Below are 23,014 nucleotides of genomic sequence, written 5' to 3'. Positions count from 1 at the left end.
ATGATTGATTGAAAATAAATCGCTTTTTTGTAGGCAATTCACAGGTAGTACTTGTGACGCTGTGTCGCCACTGTCGCCTTTGGCATTGTTCCACAGATGCTGGAGAAGTTGACTTTTGGCGTTGTATTAGTGGCGATGGTAATGGTAGTGGTGATGGTGCTGGTGCCAGTGCTTCTGTTCCAAGTCTTTTGATATATATTTTTTTTTTGGCATGTTTTCTGCACATTGTTGGCGAAGGTTATTTCACAATTTCATCTTAATTAAATGTTACTATTTTTTATGTTCTTTCAACGAACACAGCGGTTCGGCATTACTCGCAGTACTTGTTATTCTGTGGCAATTCGGGCGCAGTTTCTGTGTCAATTAAAAAGACTTTGTTTAATTTTAGGCTTTTTTCCATCTGTCTTTCCTTTGTAGTAGTTCAACTCTGATGCTGGTGCTGATGCTGATGCTGGGGCTGCTGCTGCTGCCGTTGTAAATGTTCATGTTCAGCCTATTGGCAAGATAAATTTAATTCTTTTGTCACTGAATTATGCGCCTATTTAATGGTGCTCCTATTTAGACCAAATTAAATAATATCATCAGGCTGTGAAGGTTGTATGCAGATAAGGTAAAAAAATTAACTAAAATTGAACATTAAACTATTTTTGTCATTATGTGCTCACTACATAAAAAACTTAGTTTTTTCTTAAAAAAATAAAACAAAATTTCGTTAAATTGAGTATAAAACTGTTTTTGTAATTTAGTGCTTAGAGCATAAAAAATATAATTTTTATTAAAAAAAAACTAAGACAAAATTTGGTTAACATTTTTTTTTTAAATTTGAGAAAATCATCAAAACTACAGAACAAAATCTGAGAAAGGATTGAAGGGCAGTTTAATGGCTGATAGGAGGATAGACACATGGACAAACTTAAGCCGCATTTACGCAGCATTAGACCTAAACTGTAAGTGAAAATTAGGCAGTATCAGATAGTTACGGAGGCCACCGTAGCGCAGAGGTTAGCATCTCCGCCTTTGACGCTGAACGCCTGGGTTCGAATCCCGGCGGTTTTCCCCTCCTAATGCTGGCAACATTTGTGAGGTACTATGCCATGTAAAACTTCTCTCGAAAGAGGTGTCGCACTGCGGCACCCCGTTCGGACTCGGCTATAAAAAGGAGGCCCCTTATCATTGAGCTTAAAACTTGAATCGGACTGCACTCATTGATATGTGAGAAGATTGCCCCTGTTCCTTAGTGGAATGTTCATGGGCAAAATTTGCAATTTGCAGATAGTTAATCTATAGCGAAACCGATTTTAATGAACTTCGGCGGAGGTGTACAGCAGTCCGTTCAAAATTGTAGTGACTACGGGCTTATATATGAAAACAGAGCATTGTACATATAAATATGCTATATACAAATCTGAAACGATCTTAATGATATAAGGAAGAGATGTAACAAGTGAATCCGTTTTAAACAAGTTCGGCCGGGCCGAACTTTGGTCATAATCCGGTGAAAAATGCATAATTAATGCCACAATAGCATCGAATTATGCTCCGATTTGGACCAAATTCGACTCAGATATTGTGAGGTCTAATATGTACAAGTCATTGTTCAATTTTGTAGAATAGATCTTTTTGGTAGCCATATCCAAATATAGACCGATCTGAACCATATACGACACATATGTCGAAAAGCCGAACAAAAATCACTGTGTAAAATTTCAGCTAAATCGGATTATAAATGAGCTTTTTATGGGGCCCAGACTTTAATCGAGAGATCGGTCTATATGGCAGCTATATCTAACAATGAAGAATCGAAGGCTAAATTGAATAGGGCTGTCGAAGCACCAAACACAACTCCCTGTCCCAAATTTCGGCGACATCGGACAATAAATGCCGATTGGCCCCTTTTATGGGACAAAAACCTTATATCAAGATATCGCTCTATATGACAGCTATATTCAAATCTGAATCGATCTGGGCCAAATTGCAGAAAATTGTTGAAGAGCCTAACTCAACTCACTGTCCCTAATTTCGGCAAAATCGTACAATAAATGCGCATTTTATGGGTCAAAAACCTTAAATCGAGAGATCGGTCTATATGACAGTTATATCCAAATCTGGACCGATCTGGAGCAAATTGCAGAAAGTTGTTGAGAAGCCTAACGTTACTCACTGTCCCAAATTTCGTCGAAATCGGCCAATAAATACGCCTCTTATCAGCCCAAGACCTTAAAACGAGAGATCAGTCTATATGGCAGCTATATCCAAATCTGAACCCAATCTGTGTCATATTGCAGAAAAATGTCGAAGGGCCTAACTTAACTCACTGTCCAAAATTTTGACGACATCGGACAATAAATGCGTCCTTTATGGGCCCAAAACCTCAAATCGACAGATTGGTCTATATGGCAGCTATATTCAAATCTGGACCGATCTGGAACAAACTGCAGAAAGTTGTTGAGGAGCCTAAGGCAACTCACTCTCCCAAATTTCGGTGAAATCGGACAATAAATGCGCTTTTTATGGGTCCAAAACCTTAAATCGAGAGATCGGTCTATATGACAGTTATATCGAAATCTGTACCGATCTGGGGCAAATTGCAGAAAGTTGTTCAAGAGCCTAACGCAGCTCACTGTTCCAAATTTCGTTGAAATCGGACAATAAATGCGCCTTTTTTCAGCCCAAGACTCCAAATCGGAGGATCGGTCTATATGGCACCTATATCCAAATCTAGACCGATCTGATCCAAATTGACGGAGGATGTCGAAGGGCTTAACACAACTCACTGTCCCAAATTTCAGCAAAATCGGATAATAAATGTGGCTTTTATGGGCCTAAGACCCTAAATCGGCCGATCGGTCCATATGGGGCCTATATCAATGTATAGTCCGCTATAGCCCATCTTCGAACTTAACCTGCTTATGGACAAAAAAAGAATCTGTGCAAAGTTTCAGCAATATCTCTATTTTTAAAGGCTGTAGCGTGATTTCAACAGACAGACGGACGGACACGTCTAGATCGTCTTAGATTTTTACGCTGATCAAGAATATATATACTTTAAAGGGTCGGAAATTGATATTTCGTTGTGTTGAAAATCGAATAACAAAATGTATTTACCCCATCCTTAGGTGGAGGGTATTAAAACTAAAGCGAAACTTGTCCCAGATTCTTGTTTTGGCAGCTATACCCAAATGAGGTCCGTTCTGAACAGTATTGGCACGGATGTTGAGAAAAATTTAAAATCCCGAGACCAAACTATATGACAGCTACATCCAAATAGCGTTCGAATTGTCGTATCCAATAGTACGCGAATGTCGTGTTTAGCGCAGATGGCTGCCACCACGGTCCAAACCTGCGAGGCCCAAGGGTGAAAACAATGCATATACCAAAGCCCCGACATGTGGTAACCCACACATGAGTACCAATTTGATGCCACGTACTTGGACGTGTTCACCTCCTTGGTTAGGAGTGAAGCACTCGGTTTAAAACGCAACTCCACGCCGAGCTTATGCTCTACCCGCGATTTGGGTACAAACCACAGCCACAACGTTGCTCCCCACTGGGGCCTCACCATTGTCAGGCTGAAACCGAAGTTCCAGGGGCCTTAAAAGCCTTAAAAGACTACTAACAGTTGAACCTCAAACAGTACCGGATTGGTCACCTGAAAGAAATGAATCCCCCTAAGCCGACCTTAAGCCAGCATACAAAAGTATGCACCAAACATACAAAAGGACGATAAACACAAACACAAACAGGGCACGTTAGCCCCCACGGGCTACGCCACACATATCTGCATCAACATGGGACTCACAATCAATGCGGCCACCCTCACGGATGACCGAACACAACCACAACAGCTACGGGAACCAACGATGGGCAAACGCCGCTGCATCAACATGGGCAAGGCAGGTGACAGGCCATACCATGCACTGCACCAAATCACTCGGTCGCACCAGTACAGCAACACCTCGTTATGGATGGCGTTTATTCATCGCTCCACTAAGTCTTGTCCGCCTCCTAAAAAATACTTCCCGGGAAAAAGGTGGCCAGCCTTGCAACAGTCGTCTCGTCTTCAAGGGCCCTACTGAAATCCCACAGCGCCTCGCTAATCCCCCTCGTGCCTAAATCCCTAATGTCTGCATAGTACGGGCATTTCGTCAGTACATACCTCCAGTCCTCAGGTCTCCCACAGTCGCACAGATCAGTGGCGGACAAATTCCTCTGATGCAAAAATGCATTAAAGGAACCATGCCCCGTCAGTATGAAGCCCAGATGTAGGCCGAAGCCAAAGTCCGGGCGGTCTTATACGAACGTCGCGTCACTAATAAATTCGTAAGTCATCCGACCATTGTCACTGTTCGTCCATCTAGTTCTCCACCTATCTTCAAGACGCTCCAAAAGGAGTGCCTTGAGCCGTCTTACATCCCCATCTGCAAGCTCAGAAGCGGTGAGCCGTCAGTATGAAGCCCAGACTGAGGCCAAAGCCAAAGTCCGGGCGGTCTCATACGATCGTCACGTTACGAATAAATTTGTAAGTCATCCGATCATTGTCACTGTTCATCCATCTAGTTCTCCACCTATCATCAAGACGCTCCAAAAGGAGTGCCTTGAGCCATCTAACATCCCCATCTGCAAGCTCAGAAGCGGTGAGCCAATCCTCACTCTCTAATGGAATTCCCATTTTCACACTAAACAGAACGGCCATGTAACTCACGAGTAAATCAAGCGGCGCGCCAAGCAATGCCTGTGGTGCATCTGTCGAAACAGTCCTACACACAGGCAAGCAAGCCAGCATTGCCACCATCAGACAAGAGAGGATCTTCTTTCGTCCTAAGACTGTAGCAGCAATTCCGTGTCATACAGCGCTCCATAAGATGCGCAAGCAACAAATAGACCATCATATATGGACCGAACAGTGCGACGACTAAGACCCCAATCGCTTCTCAGAACACGCTTAACCATACCGTCTTCTCCAGTCATCTTCTCCTTCATCCGATCCAAATGAACCAGGAAACCCATTCTCTCCGACACTGTCACTCCCAGATATTTTACGAGCGCTACATTCCTCCACCAGATCGAATCGTGGGTGAACGATTTCGCTACAAGATGGCCTTGAGCAAAATTGTCACGGGTTTGTCCTTTGCGACGTCAACACCAACACGATCGCTCCATTCGCGCACAATATCCATGGCAAGCTTACCGCGAGTTTTCAGAGCGAGTCTGCAATCTCCTTCAACCAGGATGAGCAGGTCATCCGCATATGCACTGATTATGAAGGACTCAGCGAGATGTCCCAGAAGGGGATCCATCATGAGGTTCCATATATATGGAGCACAGATGGACCCCTGAGGGCAGCCACGCTGAATATCCTTCCAAACCGTATCGCTAGCGCCAACCACGAAATCCCTTCTATCACAGAAGTAACTATGCCAGAGAGAAAGTTCCCAACAACCTATTTCGCCTAACCTCGTGAGTACACTACGCAATGAAAGGTAATCAAACGCACCTTTGAAATCGACAAATATGCCAAGGACGTATTTGACGCTCGATTCTCTCACACAGTTCTGCACGTGGATCCAGGCATCCACAGTGCTCTTTTCCACCCGAAAGCCGAACTGGTACGGAGAAGTACCCTCCTCGTAGCCCTCCCTAAATCTTGTCACCATTATCCTCTCCAATACTTTTGCAAGCACGGGGAGAGATTGATGCCTCGATACGATCTTGGATTGCTCCTCAATCGAACGGGCGATTTCAGAAGGACTACGACTCGAGCACATTTCCACGTAGAAGGGAAATAACCTACTTCGACACATCGTGTGAGGATCAACGCGACATGGTCAGGTATAGCCTTTCAGATGCTTTTACACATCTGTCCAGTCATACCGTCCGTGCCAGGTGACCTCCCACTTCTCAGCCCTCAAACACTATCCACTATCTCGACCCTTTCCAGACTTGGAGGAGGCACTATCATCTCCCCACTGGAAGGCTGTTCGTACTCATCCGCATTGAGAAAGAACGTTCTCATTAACACACTAGCACACTCGTTCCAAGAAGTCAACACATTGTCCCCCACTCTAAAACCGCTCAGGTCACCCTGACTAGAACCCTCTTGCTCAACGCGCCTGCACACGTGGTTTACCTTGCCCCATGGATCATCTCTGTTGTCCTGTACAAATCTCCTAAAGTGATCTTGCTTGCTCCTGACCAACAGTTGCTTGTACGTCCTCAAATTGCTAAGGTAGTCGTTTCGGCGTGAGACAAGATCCTTAGCATTGGAACTTCTGGCTTTTTGAAATCGCTTCCTCAGACGCCGGACGTTCCGCCGTATTGTTTCCTGCTCACGGGTCCACCACTTGACCTTACTTGGTTTCTAGTTTCGACGTCTGAACTCGTATTGGGATGTCAAACAAAAAACCTCGTCCCAAATTTTGTTAAGATTGGACTAAATTTGTGGCTTCTAAAGCCTTCAAAGTACATATCGGATAAAAGATATATATGAGAGGTATATTTAAATCTGGCCCGAGTTTAATGGAATTTTGCACACATATTACGACGTCAAATAAAATACTTCGTGCATTTAATAAAGATCGCATCAACATTGTGGCTTAGACAGCCTTAAAAGTCCATATCGGATGAAAATATATATGGGAGCTATATCTGAATTTGAACCGATTTTGCCAAAAAGGGACATGTGCAAAATCTTGTATACTAGTGTACTAGTGTAATATAAAGTATTAACCCCTATGTATTTGGACTCTTTGTATTACAATTCATTTAATTTTTTATCTTTTACATTCTCCATCGTAAACCTTGACAATTTCTGCAATAAAAAATTAAAAATAAGCTCCAAATATATATTTGCAGTATTAGTACTCACCTTTCTCAAGAGTACAGGCAGCTGCCTCCATAGCACATTGATTGGGATAGGTCATTAAATAGTCATCGTGCAGAGCACAAACTGGGGTGTATTTCCAAGGACATGGCCTGTAACAGTCACCCTTTACCAAGGCGAATAATGAAATGCAAATTAAAATACCAACTAAAGGAAAACGCATATTTGTTCTTGATATTCTTGAAATAAGCGCACAACCAAAATTTGAGAGACTGAACTTTGTGATAACATTGTCATTCTAATTTATATATTTTTGGATAATAAACACGTGATTGGAAAATATTTAATAAACACCCCAATATAAGCTGTAGCAGAATTAAATTATTTATTGCGAAAAATGACCCATCAGATTACCCGAGCCATTCATGTGGAAACATACAGATATGCATGGGTAAAAAACAAGTAAATACGAGCTAACTTAGGCCGGGCCGAATCTTGGGAACACACCACCAAAGATTCTGCAAAAAATTTCCAAAAACTAACTCAATTAAAGATATAAAGGGTGATTTTTCAAGAGCTATATGAAAGTTAAAAAAAAAAAACAAGTAAAAAGGCGTGAAGTTCAGCCAGGCCGAAGTTTGGATACAAACCATCTCGGGAATAGAAACCATCTTTCGTCAAAATTAGGTGAAAAATGCATACCTTACCATAGCAACTATTTCGAAATATATTCCGATTTGGAAAATTGGCCAAATTGCAGAAAAATGTCGGAGGGTCTGTCCCAAATATCAGCGAAATCGGACAATAAATGAGACTTTTATGGGCCCAAAACCTTAATTCGAGAGATCGGTCTTATGGCAACTATATTCAAATCTGAACCGATCGGGGCCAATTTAAAGATGGATATCGAAGGTGCTAACACTACTCTTTGTCTCAAATTTCGGCTACGTCGGACAATAAATGCGCCCTTCATGAAATCAAAACCTTTAATCTAGAGATCGGTCTATTTGGCAGCAAATCTTGATCGATCTAGGCCAAATTGCAGATATATGTCGAGGGGCTTAGCTTAACCCAATGTCCCCAATTTCGGCGAAATCGGACAATAAATGCGCCTTTTATGGCCGCAAAACCTTAAATCGAGAAATCAGTCTATATGGCAGCTAGGTTGCCCAAAAAGTAATTGCGGATTTTTCGGCGTTGACAAATTTGTTCACAGCTTGTGACTCTGTAATTGCATTTCTGTCAGTTATCAGCTGTTACTTTTAGCTTGCTTTAGAAAAAAAATGTAAAAAAGTATATTTGATCAAAGTTCATTCTAAGTTTTATTAAAAATGCATTTACTTTCTTTTAAAAAATCCGCAATTACTTTTTGGGCAACCCAATATATCCAAATCTGAAGAAGGATGTCGAAGGGCCTTACACAACTCACTGTCCCATATATCGGCGAAATCGGACAATAAATGCGCCTTTTATGGCCACAAAACCTTAAATCGAGTGATCGGTCTATATGCCAGCTATATGTTGAAGGGCTTAACTTAACTAACTGTCCCAAATTTCCACTAGCCGAACGTAGAATAGCGTTCCAAGCGCCTCATTCTAAAATCTCTGACACCAAGTTTCGAGGTGTCCCCCACCACTTGATCTTTCCATCGAGCTTTTGGTCTTCCCGGTTTGCATGTACCACCGCATTTGCCTTCGAAAGACTTCTTTGCTGGAGCTTCTTCATCCATTCTGACAACATGACCTAGCATAACGCACATAACGCAGTCGTTGGATTTTGATGCCAGTAACTACGCTATCGTCGTCATACAGATTATGCAGCTCGTTCATACGTCGCCTATATTCTCCATTAACGCAAACTGGTTCATATATTTTACGAAGAATCTTTCTCTCAAACACTCCAAGCACTGCCTCATCTGCTTTCACAAGTACCCATCCTTCAGAACCATATAACAGCACGGATATATCATAACTTGATATAGCTCCCATATAAACCGATCACCTGATCCGACTTCTAGAGGGTGCAATTACTATCCGATTTGACCAAAAATTTTAACATAGTTTTTTTTGACTTCTAACTGCTATGATAAGTACGGTCAACATCGGTTCATAACGTGATAGTGCTATTTATTCGAAAAATTCATGGTGGAGGGCATATAAGATTCGACCCGGCCGAACTTAACGCACTTTTAGTTGTTTTAAATAAATGTGCATGTCGCAATTCGTAGAAATTTGTTTGAATTTCAAAGTCCAAAATTAGTTGCATTCTTCCAATATGGTACATGACTCTATTTTAAATTTTATTTTCTAAAAAAAAAAACAAAAAACAAAATTGTCACGTGTAACGAATGATTCCATCGACCTGATTTATTTCATTATTATTATTTGTCATTGTTGTTATTCATTATTTACATAATCCATAAAAGCAGTGCACATTCATCAACATGTGACGTCACATAATAGTCACGATTTCCATTTAAATGGTTTTCATGCAACAAAGGTAAAAATTGGCACGCGATTACTGGAAAAAGTACTGCAGCAGACACATTGGAGAACAATTAATTCTAATTGTCAGCAAAATTGAGGTGACAAAAAAAAAACTCCGTATCATATAGCAATAAAACATACATGAGGTCGTATGCAAAATTTGACTTGATATGGATATTGAAAGTCATAATTGAAGTCATTGTTAAAATTTCAGTTATATCTCCTTAGAGTCTTCTAGGGGGTCAAGAAACCAAATCTGGAAATTGGTTTATATGGAAGCTCTCAGTTCCCAAATTCAACGAAATAGGTTAATTAATGGGCCGCAAATGGGGAGAGTGGTATTTACGGCAGTTTTATCCAAATATGACCAGTACTATATTTGGTAAGGTGTGAAGGTGTCTAATACAACTCACTGTACTGAATTTGAGCAGAATCGGATATTAAATACGGTATTTATGGGCGAAAGACCTTCAATCAAAAGATCGGTATGTATGGCAATATGGTGCGATCTGAACCATGCTCCGCATTTACGACGAAGGGACTAACATAGTTCACACTGCCAAATTTTTAAGAAATCTGGTAATAAATGTGTCTTTTAAGAGCCCAAGAACAGAAGATCGGTTTATATGGCATCAATATTCAACTGTAAACCGCTATGGGACATATTTGGCATGGATAACGAGGAGCCTAAAGAAACAAACTGACTAATGGCTAGACCGTCTTAGAGTTTTCCGAGGATCCAAAATGTACATCATTTATAAGGCAGAAAATCGATATTTGGATGTGTTGCAAACGGAATGACAAAATAAATATACCCTCCCCTTTCGTAGGTGAATATAAACAAGTAACAAGTAAAATGGCGCTAAGTTCGGCCGGGCCTATCTTGGGATACCCACCACCTCGGGTATATATGTAAACCTCCTTTAATCAAAATCCGGTGATAATTGCATTCCTTATGTCCCATAGCAGTTATATCGAAATATGTTCCGATTTGGACCAAATACTAATAAGTGCAAGTCATTGTAAAATTGTATATAACAAAATATTAGTCTTTTTAGTAGCTATTGGGTTGCCCAAAAAGTAATTGCGGATTTTTCATATAGTCGGCGTTGACAAATTTTTTCACAGCTTGTGACTCTGTAATTGCATTCTTTCTTCTGTCAGTTATCAGCTGTTACTTTTAGCTTGCTTTAGAAAAAAAGTGTAAAAAAAGTATATTTGATTAAATTTCATTCTAAGTTTTATTAAGAATGTATTTACTTTCTTTTAAAAAATCCGCAATTACTTTTTGGGCAACCCAATATATCTAAAAATAAACCGATCTAAACCATATACAACATGGATGTCGGAATGCCTAACAAAAGTCAATCCGTCAATTTCAGTGAAATCGGATTATAAATGCGCCTCTTATGGGGCCAAGACTTAAAATCGAGATATCAGTCTATATGGCAGCTACATTCAAATCTGAACCGATTTGGTCCAAGTTGCGGAAAAATTTCGAAGGGTCTAACACTACTCACTGTCCCAAATTTCGGCGAAATCGGACAATAAATGAGCCTCTTATGAGCTCAAAACCTTACAACGAGAGATCGGTCTATATGGCAGTTATATCCAAATCTAGACCGATCTGTGCCATATTGCAGAAGAATGTCGAGGGGCCTAACACAACTGAATGCCTCAAATTTCGGCGACAACGAACCTTAAATCGAGAGATCGGTCTATATGACAGCTATATGCAAATCTTGATCAATCTAAGCCAAATTGCAGAAGTATGTCGAGGGGCTTAACTTAACTCACTGTCTTAAATTTCGGCGACATCGGACAATAAATGCGCCTTTTATGAACCCAAAACCTTAAATCGAGAGATCGGTCTATACGGCAGCTATAGCCAAATCGGGACCGATATGAGCCAAATTGAAGAAGAATGTCGAAGGTCCTAACACAAAACACTGCCCTAAATTTCGGCGACATCGCACAGTAAATGCGCCTTTTATGGGCCCAAAGCCTCAAATCGAAAGATCGGTCTATATGGCAGCTATATCCAAATCTAGACCGATCTGAGCCAAATTGAAGAATGATGTCGGGGGGCCTAACACACCGTCCCAAATATCAGCAAATTCAGATAATAAATGTGCCTTTTATGGACGCAAGACCATAAATCGGCGGATCGGTCTATATGGCAACAATACCCAAATCTGGACCGACTTGTGCTATATTGCAGAAGTATGTCCAGGGGCTAAACTTAACTCACTGACCCAAATTTCGGCAACATCGGACAATAAATGCACCTTTTATAGGCGCAAGACCTCAAATCGAGAGATCGGTCCATATGGCAGCTACATCCAAATCGGGTCCGATCGGACCAAATTAAAGAAAGATATCGAAGGGCCTAACACAACTCACTGACCCAAATTTCCGCAAAATCCTATTATAAATGTGGCTTTTATGGACCTAAGACCATAATTCGGCGGATCGGTCTATATGACAGCTATTTCCAAATCTCGACCGATCTGGGCCAAATTGAAGAAGGATGAATAAATCGGCGGATCGGTCTATATGGGGGCTATAATAAAATATAGTCCGATCTATAGTCCATCTACAAACTTAACTTGCTTACGGACAAAAAAAGTATATGTTCAAAGTTTCAGCTCAATATCTCTGTTTTTATACCCTCCACCATAGGATGGGGGTATACTAATTTCGTCATTCTGTTTGTAACTACTCGAAATATTCGTCTGAGACCCCATACAGTGTATATATTCTTGATCGTCGTGACATTTTATGTCGATCTAGTCATGTCCGTCCGTCTGTCAGTCGAAAGCACGCTATCTTTCGAAGGAGTAAAGCTAGCCGCTTGAAATTTTGCACAAATACTTTTTATTAGTGTAGGTCCATTGGGATTGTAAATGGGCTATATCGGTCCATGTTTTGATATAGCTGCCGTATAAACCGATCTTGGGACTTGACTTCTTGACCTTCTAGAGGGCGCAATTCTTATCCGATTGGAATGAAATTTTGCACGACGTGTTCTGTTATGATGTCCAACAACTGTGTTAAGTATGGTTCAAATCGGTCCATAACCTGATATAGCTGCCAAATAAACCGATCTGGGGACTTGACTTCTTGAGCTCCTAGAGGGCGCAATTCCTATCCGATTTGGTTGATATTTTGCATGGCGTATTTTATTATGACTTTCAATATCTGTGCCAAATAAGGTTCAAATCGGTTTATAATCTGACATTGCTGCCATATAAACCGATCTTGAATCTTGACTTCTTGAGCCTCTAGAGGACGCAATTCTGATCCCACTGGAATGAAATTTTGCACGACGTGTTTTGTTATGATATCCAACAACTGTGCTAAGTATGATTCAAATCGGTTCAAAACCTGATATAGCTGCCATTTAAACGGATCTGGGGACTTGACTTCTTGAGCTCCTGGAGGACGCAATTCCTATCCGATTTGGCTGAAATTTTGCATGACGTATTTTATTCTTACTTTCAACAGCTGTGTCAAATAAGGTTCAAATCGGTTCATAACCTTATATAGCTGCCATATAAACCGATCAGGGATCTTGACTTCTTGAGCCTCTAGAGGTCGCAATTATTATCCGATTTGCCTTAAATTTTGTATGGCGGATCCTCGCATGACCATTAACATACATGTTTTGTTATGATCTGAATCTGTCTATAGTCCGATACTGTTCCCATATAAATCGATCTCTCTATTTTACTTATTCAGCCCCCAAAGGGCACAGTTTTTATTCGAATTGGCTGACATTTAACACAGGTCTCCAACATATAATTTGGCTGTGGTCCGAACCGGACCATATCTTAATATCGCTCTAATAGCGGGGCAAATCTTTTCTTTTATCCTTTTTTGCCTAAGAAGAGATGCCGGGAAAAGAACTCGACAAATGCGATCCATGGTGGAGGGTACATAAGATTCGGCCCGGTCGAACTTAGCACGCTTTTACTTGTTAAAGACTGTAGCGTGATTTCAACAGACAGACGGACGGACGGACATGGTTAGATTGTCCTTGATTTTTACGCTGATTAAGAATGTATATATTTTATAGGGTCGGAAATGGATATTTCGATGTGTTGCAAACGCAATGACAAAATGAATATACCCCCATCCTTCGGAGGTGCGAATAAAAATGTCTCTCGATCACATTTATTTCTTAATCTCTCGCCCATCAGTCGTTTCGTTCAAACAAATTGTATCGAATAAATCTACAAAAACAAATTATTATAGAGCTTCTACATCGAATTTTGAATCAACTGGTGTTGCCGTTGCTGTGGTGTCTGCTGTTTCCAATGCTGAAGCATCTGCTACTGGTATTGCTGAGGCATCTACTGTTAGAATTGCTGGGGCATCTGCTATTGCTGCTACTGGGACATCTTCTGATGATGTACCAGTTGATCGTTTGCATTGTCCATCATACACCTTCACTATTGCTGCAAAAGGTAGAGAGTGTATAAAAAAGGATTTAAATGATTCCGTTCCTTCCTTTAGTATTTACATTTCTTAAGAGTGCAAGCAGCAGCTTCCATGGCACATTCGTTGGGATATGTAAGCAAGTAATCATCATGATTAGCACATATGGGGTTGTACTCCAAAGAACAAGGCCTGTAGCAGTCTCCCTTGGCCATAGCGAATAAGGAAATACAAATTGGTATACACAGCAATAGGAGTCTCATTTTCTTTAAATGTTTATGAAATAAAAGAAGAATTGCTTTGCTTTTCAAAGACTGAACGATCCAACTTCACTGGCCTTCGATTTTATACATTTTGGCATAGGCAATACATTTGCAAATATTTTATTGAAATGGATTAGTTTTGCAACCAATGTGATTCCATCAGATAAGTGTTGTCACTTATGTAGAGAATGGATAGAAAGTTGCTTTCATATAAAAACTGAACAAAAAAGATCTTTACAAAGAGCCTTTGCAAATAATTTAAAGTTTTTTTTTTAACAAGAACTCAAATATTTTTCAAAGCAGATACTAATCCTGTATATCAAGTAATTTTACAAAAATATCAAAAATTTGCCTTAGGAAAAATTAGACAACAACGATAGACATTATTTCTAATTCCAAAAGGTTGTTGTACTCTGACCATCAACAAATAACAAAGCTGACATTTTTTTACCCCCGACTAGATAAATACGGTTTAAAAAATACTTGTCTTTAGAGAAAATTGCGTTGAAATTTATTGAGATATCCACCACCAAAGGATGGGGGTATATTAATTTTGTCATTTCGTTGACAGCACATCGAAATATCCATTTCCGAATATATGTATTATATATATATATCTTCTTGATCGTCGTAAAAATCTAAGACGATTTAGCCATGTCCGTCTGTATTGTATATCTGTTGCATTCACTCTACAGGCCTTAAAAATGATGACAATTAGCTGAAACTTTGCACTGATTCTTAATTTGTCCATAGACAGTTTCAGTTCGAAGATGGGTTTTATTGGACTATACCTTGATATAGCCCCCATGTATACCTTTCTTCCGATTGAAGGTTTTAGGCCCATTAAAGCCACATTTATTGTTCTATTTTGCTTAAATGTAACACAGCTGTTGTATGCCCTACGACATCCGCATTCAATATGGCCCCCATCGGTCTATATATGAATATAACTGCCATAAAGAGCGATCTACCGTTTTAAGGTCTAGGGCCCATAGAAAGCGCACATATTATTCGATTTCGCTGAAATTTTGCACAGTGACCAACATTAGGCTTCTCGACATCCGTGCCAATCACCAATATTCTGTTTTAACAACTTGAACAGAGAATTGTGAATGACGAAAGGTGGTTAGCATATAAAAAGCACGAGGTGGTGGGTATCCAAAGTTTGGACCGGCCGAACTTAATCCCTTTTTATTCCCACCACCATAGGATAGGGATATACTAATCTAGTCAAACCGTTTGTAACACCTCGAAATTCTAATATATATTCTGGATCGTCTCGACATTCTGAGTCGATCTAGCTATGTCGTCCGTCCGCCCGTTTGTCAAAATCACGATAGCGGTCAAACGCGTAAAGTTAACCGCTTGAAATTTTTCAAAGATACTTAATATTGATGTGAGTCGTTGGGTATTGCAAATGGGCCATATCGATTTAGATTTGGATATAGCCCCCATATAAACCGATCTCCAGGTTTGAATTCTTGAGCCGCTGGAAACCAAAGTTTTTGTCCGATTTGGGTAATATTTTGCAAATTTTACTTCTAACAACTGGGCCAAGTACGGTCCAAATCGGTCTACCATCTGATATGGATCCCATATAAACCGATCACCCGATTTGATTTCCTGAGTCCATACAAGCCGCAATTTTTGTATGATTCAGCTAAAATTCTGCAGATAGTGTTCTGTTGCGATTTCCTGTAGCTGTGCCAAGTAAGGTCCAAATCAGTCTATAACCTACTATACCTCCCATATAAAACGGTCTGACGATTTGACTTCTTGAGCCCCTGGGAGCCGAAATTTTTGTCCGAATATGCAAAAATTTTGCAGATAGTGTTCTGTTGCGATTTCCTATAACTGTACCGAGTACGGTCCAAATCGGTTTATAACCTGATATAGCTCCCATATAAACCGATCTCCCGATTTGACTTCTTGCAAATTAAAACTTTTGCCTATGGACATTCCACTAAGGAGCAGGGACAAACTTCTCACCTATCAATGAGTGCAGTCCGATTCAAGTTTAAGCTCAATGATAAGGGGGTCTCCTTTTTATAGACTAGTCCGAACGGCATGCGGCAGTACTACACCTCTTTGGAGAGAAGTTTTACATGGCATAGTATCTCACAATTGTTGCCACCATTAGGAGGGGAAAGCCACCGCTATAAAATTTTTTCTGATGGTCTCGCCAGATTTCGAACCCAGGCCTTCAGCATCATAGGCGAACCTGCTAACCTCTGCGCTACTGTGGTCGCCTTTTTACTTCTTGAGCCCCTGAAAGCCGCAATTTTTGTCCGATTTGGCTGAAATTTTACATATAGAGTTCTGTTACGACTCCCAACAACTTTGCTAAGTAGGGTTCGAATCGGTATATAATCTGATATAGCTTCCATATAAACGATTTGAATTCTTGAGCCTCTGGAAACCACAATTTTTTTCCCATTTGGCTACAATTTTGCATGCGGTGTTCTGTTATGAATTCTAATAACCGTGTTAAGTACTGTCAGAATCGGTCTATAACCTGATATAGCTTTTATATAAACCGATCTCCCGATTTGAATTCTTGAGTCCTTAGAAGCCGCAATTTTTGTCCGATTCTGCTAAAATTTTGCAGATAGTGTTCGGTTATAACAACAACTGTTTTTAGTAAAATTGAAATCAGTCTATAACCCGGTATAGCTCACTTATAAACCGATCTTTCGATTTGACTTCTTGAGTCTTTAACAAGCCGTAATTTTTGTCCGATTTGGCTTAAATTTTGCATGCGGCGTTCTGTTACGACTTTCAATAACAAATACTTCCAATACTGTGTCCAAATCAGTCTATAACCTGATACAGCTCCCATGTAGACCGGTTTCTCGATTATCGTTGTTCGGTTTCTTGAAGCTTTAATTTTTGCTGGTTTGTCAGAAGTTTGGTATGTAGATTAGAATTATGCCCTTCCACTAAATTTAGTTTGTATACATTTTGAGCAGAACCCATGGTGGTGGGTTCCCAAGATTCGGCCCGGCCGAACTAAGCACGCTTCTACTTGTTATCAAATTAATACTCTACTCCCGAATACCATTTATTAGAGCCTTATATTGTACCGATCGGTCCACATTTATTTTTGGGTGGTGCGTTTGGGGTAAGCGGGAGGGTCCGCTCCCTTACGATATCAACAAATCCTTTAGCGTACTTCTCCTTCCATACCATATTCGTTATCTACTCTCTAATTCCTTTCATTTGAGTCCCATATTGTCATTATCGTCCAATATACCTATTTTAAGGGGTTTTGGGGTCCGGGCCAGTACCCAATGTTTATTATCAAATTAGTACTCTACTACCGAATGCATTTCATTTGAGTCCCATATAGCTCTGATAGATCCACTTTTATCTCTGGGTGGTGCTTTTGGGGTAAGGGGAAGGGTCCGCTCCCCTTCCGATATCAATACTTTGTATAGCCTACTTTTCCTTTCAGACCATCCTACACAATCTGTGAAAATTTTAAGAAAACCGGTTCTGTTTGTCTGTCGAAAGCACGCTTACTTTCGAAAGAGTAAAGCTAGAAATTTTGCATTAAAATTTCTTATTAGTGTAGGTCGATTGGGATTATAAATAGGCCAAATCGGTCCATGTTTTGATATAGCTGCCATATACAACGATCTTGGTCTTGACTTCTTGAGCGTCTAGAAGACGCAATTCTTATAAACTTTCGTTGATGTAGCTCATATATATATCGAACAAGTAAAAAGGCGTTAAGTTCGGCCGGACCGAGCTTCGGATATCCACCGCCTCGGGTATACATGTAAACCACCTTTCATTAAAATCCGGTGTAAAATGCATACCATATGTCCCATAGCAGTTATATCGAAATATGTTCCGATTTGGACCAAATACTAATAAGTACAAGTCATTGTTCACTTGTGTATAACAAAATATTGGTCTTTTTGGTAGCTATAACTAAAAATAAACCGCTCTGAACCATATACGACACGGATGTTGAAAAGCCTAACAAAACGCACTGTCCCAAATCTCGGCGAAATCGGACAATAAATGCGCCTTTTATGGATCCAAAACCTTAAATCGAGAGATCGGTCTATATGGCAGCTATATCCACATATAAACCGATCTGGGCCAAATTGAAGAAGGATGTCGGAGGACCTAACACAACCCACTGTTCCAAATTTCAGCAAAATCAGATAATAAATATAGCTTTTATGGGCCTACGACCCTAAATCGGAGGATCGGTCTATATGGCAGCTATATCCATATCTAGACCGATCTGGGCCACACTAAAGAAGGATGTCGAAGGGCCTAACACAAATCACTGTTCTAAATTTCAGGAAAATCGGACAATAAATGTGGCTTTTAAGGCCCTAAATCGGAGGATCGGTCTATATGGCAGCTATATCCATATCTAGACCGATCTGGGCCAAACTACAGATGGATGTCGAAGGGCCTAAAACAACTCACTGTCCAAAATTTCAGCAAAATCGGATAATAAATGTGGATTCTTTTTTTGTCCATTATCAGGTTAAGTTCGAAGATGGGCTATATCAGACTATATCTTGATATATCCTCCATATAGACCGATCTGCCGATTTAGGGTCTTAGGCTCATAAAAGCCACATTTATTATCCGATTTTGCTGATATTTGGTAAAGTGAGTTGTGTTAGACCATTCGACATCCTTCGTCAATTTGGCCCAGATCGGTTCAGATTTGGTTATAGCTGCGATACAGACCGATCCTCCGATTTAGGGTCTTAGGCCCATAAAAGGCGCATTTATTATCCGATGTCGCCGAAATTTGAGACAGTGAGTTAAGTTAAGCCCCTTGACATACTTCTGCAATATGGCACAGATCGGTTCAGATTTGGATATAGCTGCCATATAGACCGATCTCTCGGTTTTAGGTTGGGGGGCCATAAAAGGCGCATTTATTCTCCGATGTCGCTGAAGTTTGAGACAGTGTTTTTAGTTAGGCTCTTCGACGTCCTTCTTCATTTTGGCCCAGATCATTGACCCATATCAATGACTTTTAGTTGCTTAAAAAATATCTTTATGTGGAAATTATATCACATTATGCACCGATTTGAATCATAAATAAACGGAATATGCAAAAATTGAGCTATATCGGTAAATTTAGTTCATTTGGATTCATTGAACCTGATATTGATAATATTCGAAATTCAGGCGTTCAGCGTCATTTGAGTTACGGTGGCCAAACTCCTGGTTTTACTCCTTGTGATTTTTGTTCAATACTTGTATTGATACAATTTTTTATATATCCTAAAAACTGAACTATGTTATAAGAAGAATGCAGGGGATCGATGATGTTGAGTATTCAATATTGCAGTTTTTATTTTACGAAAATTAAAAAAAATTACCAATATTAACCAATCACAAGTATCTCCATTTATTTGCATTCTCCGTCATAGGCTTTAACAATTGCTGCAATAAGAGAGGAGTTTGTTTTTATTTGAATCATGCCACAGATCTAACGTCAATTTTAGAAAAAAATCACTTACCTTTGCCAAGATTGCAGGCAGCTGCCTCCATAGCGCATTCATTAGGGTAACTATTATGGCTGCCATCCTCATGTTCTCCACATACCCAAGCCAAGTTCATTGGACAAGGACGCAAACAATTATCACCTTGCACTAGGGCAAACAAACTGATAACCAATGTCATGCAAATCAAAAGGAATTTCATTCTGGACAATTTTGTTCCAAAACACTAACGGCCAAAGCAACGAATAGACTCTTGAAGACTGTTGTCAGCGCCATGCATGGCAAGGCATTTATTTAGTTTTAGAACAGCAACTCGGGTTTCATGAAAATATTAGAAAAAAAACCAAATAAAAAAATTCAATTAAAACAACCAAAAACTGACCCATTTGATAAGGGGTGCCACATATGCGGATGTAGGTCATGTGGAGGTATTGATAAGAGCAAGAGATCGCACAGCATCGAATGATCAAAAAAACAATTTTTAAATAAACATTCAAAATGTGAGCACAAGTGGCAAACACATAAAATATGGAAATGCTTCGAAAAACAACTTTTGGGCCACCTTTGCATATACCATACATGGGAATTCTCGTAATCCAGGTATCGGATTGGTTTATATGGGATTGCCATAAGGTTGAGCTCTGATTTGAGGCATACTTAGTATCGATATTTGAAGTTATAACTGAATAATATGTAAAATTTGTCATCCAAATTGAATAAGAGGCCTCTAGGTGCTCTAAAAGTCAAATCTTGAAATCGGTTTATATAGTAGCTATAGTTCAGTACTGCCCGATATAGCCCACGTACTATTCTGGTGTAACATCCAGCATTCATGCTATGTATGTTGCTGATGGGTTCATACCCTTTTACAATTCCCACTTAAACGAAACTCAACATTAGGCTTTTTTGAGCACGAGCAGGGAAAAATTCCAGGCAACGCTGTAAATGATTCGAATCGGTTTATAGCCTGACGCAACTGCTATAAAGGGTGATTTTTTTGAGGTTAGGATTTTCATGCATTAGTATTTGACAGATCACGTGGGATTTCAGACATGGTGTCAAAGAGAAAGATGCTCAGTATGCTTTGACATTTCATCATGAATAAACTTACTAACGAGCAACGCTTGAAAATCATTTTCAGTGAATGGGCCCTAGAAAAGTTGGCAGAAAATCCGCTTTTTTATCGACAAATTTTGTTCAGCGATGAGGCTCATTTCTGGTTGAATGGCTACGTAAATAAGCAAAATTGCCGCATTTGGAGTGAAGAGCAACCAGAAGCCGTTCAAGAACTGCCCATGCATCCCGAAAAATGCACTGTTTGGTGTGGTTTGTACGCTGGTGGAATCATTGGACCGTATTTTTTCAAAGATGCTGTTGGACGCAACGTTACGGTGAATGAACACATTTCGAACCGAACACTGATTTTGGTAATAAAATTCAATGATTTGCAATCGTTGCTCGTTAGTAAGTCTATTCATGATGAAATGTCAAAGCATACTGAGCATCTTTCTCTTTGACACCATGTCTGAAATCCCACGTGATCTGTCAAATACTAATGCATGAAAATCCTAACCTCAAAAAAATCACCCTTTATAAACCTTATTTTGCTTTAATTGGCTATGACAGAATATTTGTTCCACTAACCGAACTTGGAAAAGCGTTCCAGGCGCCTCGATTTTCTGCGCTCATTCTAAAATCCCTCACACCATGTTTCGAGGTGTCTCCCACAACTTGATATCAATCGGGCTTTGGTCTTCCCGGTTTGCGTGTACCACCGTGTTTGCCTTTAAAAGACTTCTTTGCTGGAGTTTCTTCATCCATTCTGACAACATGACCTAGCCAACGCAGCCGTTGTATTTTGATGCGTGTAACTATGCTATCGTCGTCATACAGCTCATACAGCTCGTGGTTGATACGTCGCCTATATTCTCCATTAACGCAAATTGGTCCATATATTTTACGAAGAATCTTTCTTTCAAATACTCCAAGAACTACCTCATCTGCTTTCACAAGTACTCATGCTTCAGAACCATATAACAGCACGGATAGTATCAGTGTCTTATATAGTGTAAGCTTCGTCTGCCGAGAAGTGGCCTTGCTTCCAAACTGCCCACTGAGTTCAAAGTATCATCTGTTTGCCAGTATTATTCTTCGCTTAATCTCAAAACTGGTGTCATTCGTTTCGGTTTCGGCGTTGCCGCGGTATATAAAGTTACTGACTGTCTCGAAGTTGTGGTTCCCAACTTTCTCCATTTTCTTTATCTGCTCGGTAGTGCAAGGCTTTTTGGGAGTTGAAACCATCTGTTTCGTTTTATCTCCATTTACTGCCAGACCCATTTGCACTGACTCTCTTTCGATTCTTTCAAAGGCTGCAGTTATTACTTCCGGTGACCGATCTATAATGTCGATGTCGTCGGCATAGGCGAGTAGCATGTGTTCTCTTGTGATAAGTGTGCCATACTTACTCACATCTGCATATCGTATTATCTTCTCCAGCAATATATTAAAGAGATCACAAGATAGGCTGTCTCCTTGTCTGAAACCTCGTTTGTTATTAAATGATTCGGAGAGATATAGCTCCAATATAAACCGATCTTCAGATTTGACTTCTTGAGCCCATGGAAGCCGCAATTTTTGTCTAAAATTTTGCATGTGGTGATCTGTTATGACTTTCAGCAACTGTGTCAAGTACGTTCCGTTCGGTCTATAACCTGATATAAACCGATCTCTAAATTTGACTTCTTGATCCCTTAAAAGCCGCAATTTTGTCCGATTAGCTGAAATTTTGCATATAATGCTCTTTTAAGACTTCTAATAACTGTGTCAAGTACGGTCCAAATCCGTCTATAACCTGATATAGATCCCATATAAACCGATCTAACGACTTTCAAGAGCTGTGCTTAGTACGGTTCTAATCGGTCTATAACCTGATATAGCTCCCACATAAACCGATCTTCCGATTTGATTTCATGAGCCCTTACAAGCCGCAATTTTGTCCGATTTGGATGAAATTTTCTGTTGCGATTCGGCCAAGATTCGGCCCGGCCGAACTTAGCACGCTTTTTTATACCCTCCACCATAGGATGCGGGTATACTTATTTCGTCATTCTGTTTGAAACTCCTCGAAATATTCGTCTTAGTCCCCATAAAATATATATATTCATGATCGTCATGACATATTAAGTCCATCTAGCCACATCCGTCCGTCCGTCTGTCCGTTTGTCAGTCTGTCGAAGTACGCTAACTTTCGACAGATTAAAGCTAGCCGCTTGAAATTTTTCACAATTACTTCTAATTAGTGAAGGTCGGTTGGGATTGTAAATGGGCCATATCGGTCCATGTTTTGATACAGCTGTTATATAAACTGATCTGGGATCTTGACATCTTTAGCCTCTAGAGGGCGCAGTTCGTATTTGGCTGAATTTAGCATGATGTGTTTCATTATGACTTTTAACAAATGTGGTAACTACGGTTCAGATCAGTCCATAACCTGATATAGGTGCCATATAAACCGATTT

General features: G+C 40.1%; 1 long non-coding RNA gene across 1 annotated transcript; it reads right to left on the bottom strand.

Annotated features, from left to right (window-relative positions):
• Nucleotides 1-19,313: 19,313 nt before the first annotated feature.
• LOC131995195 (uncharacterized) lies at nt 19,314-20,484 on the bottom strand. The gene is made up of 2 exons (XR_009397249.1): nt 19,515-20,484; nt 19,314-19,437 (listed from the first exon to the last, which is right to left on the bottom strand). It is a non-coding gene; the product is annotated as an uncharacterized LOC131995195 (long non-coding RNA).
• Nucleotides 20,485-23,014: the final 2,530 nt, after the last annotated feature.

The sequence above is a fragment of the Stomoxys calcitrans genome, chromosome 2 (genome assembly GCF_963082655.1).
Source record: "Stomoxys calcitrans chromosome 2, idStoCalc2.1, whole genome shotgun sequence".
Taxonomy (NCBI): domain Eukaryota; kingdom Metazoa; phylum Arthropoda; class Insecta; order Diptera; family Muscidae; genus Stomoxys; species Stomoxys calcitrans.
This window is presented reverse-complemented; position numbering and strand designations above follow the sequence as displayed.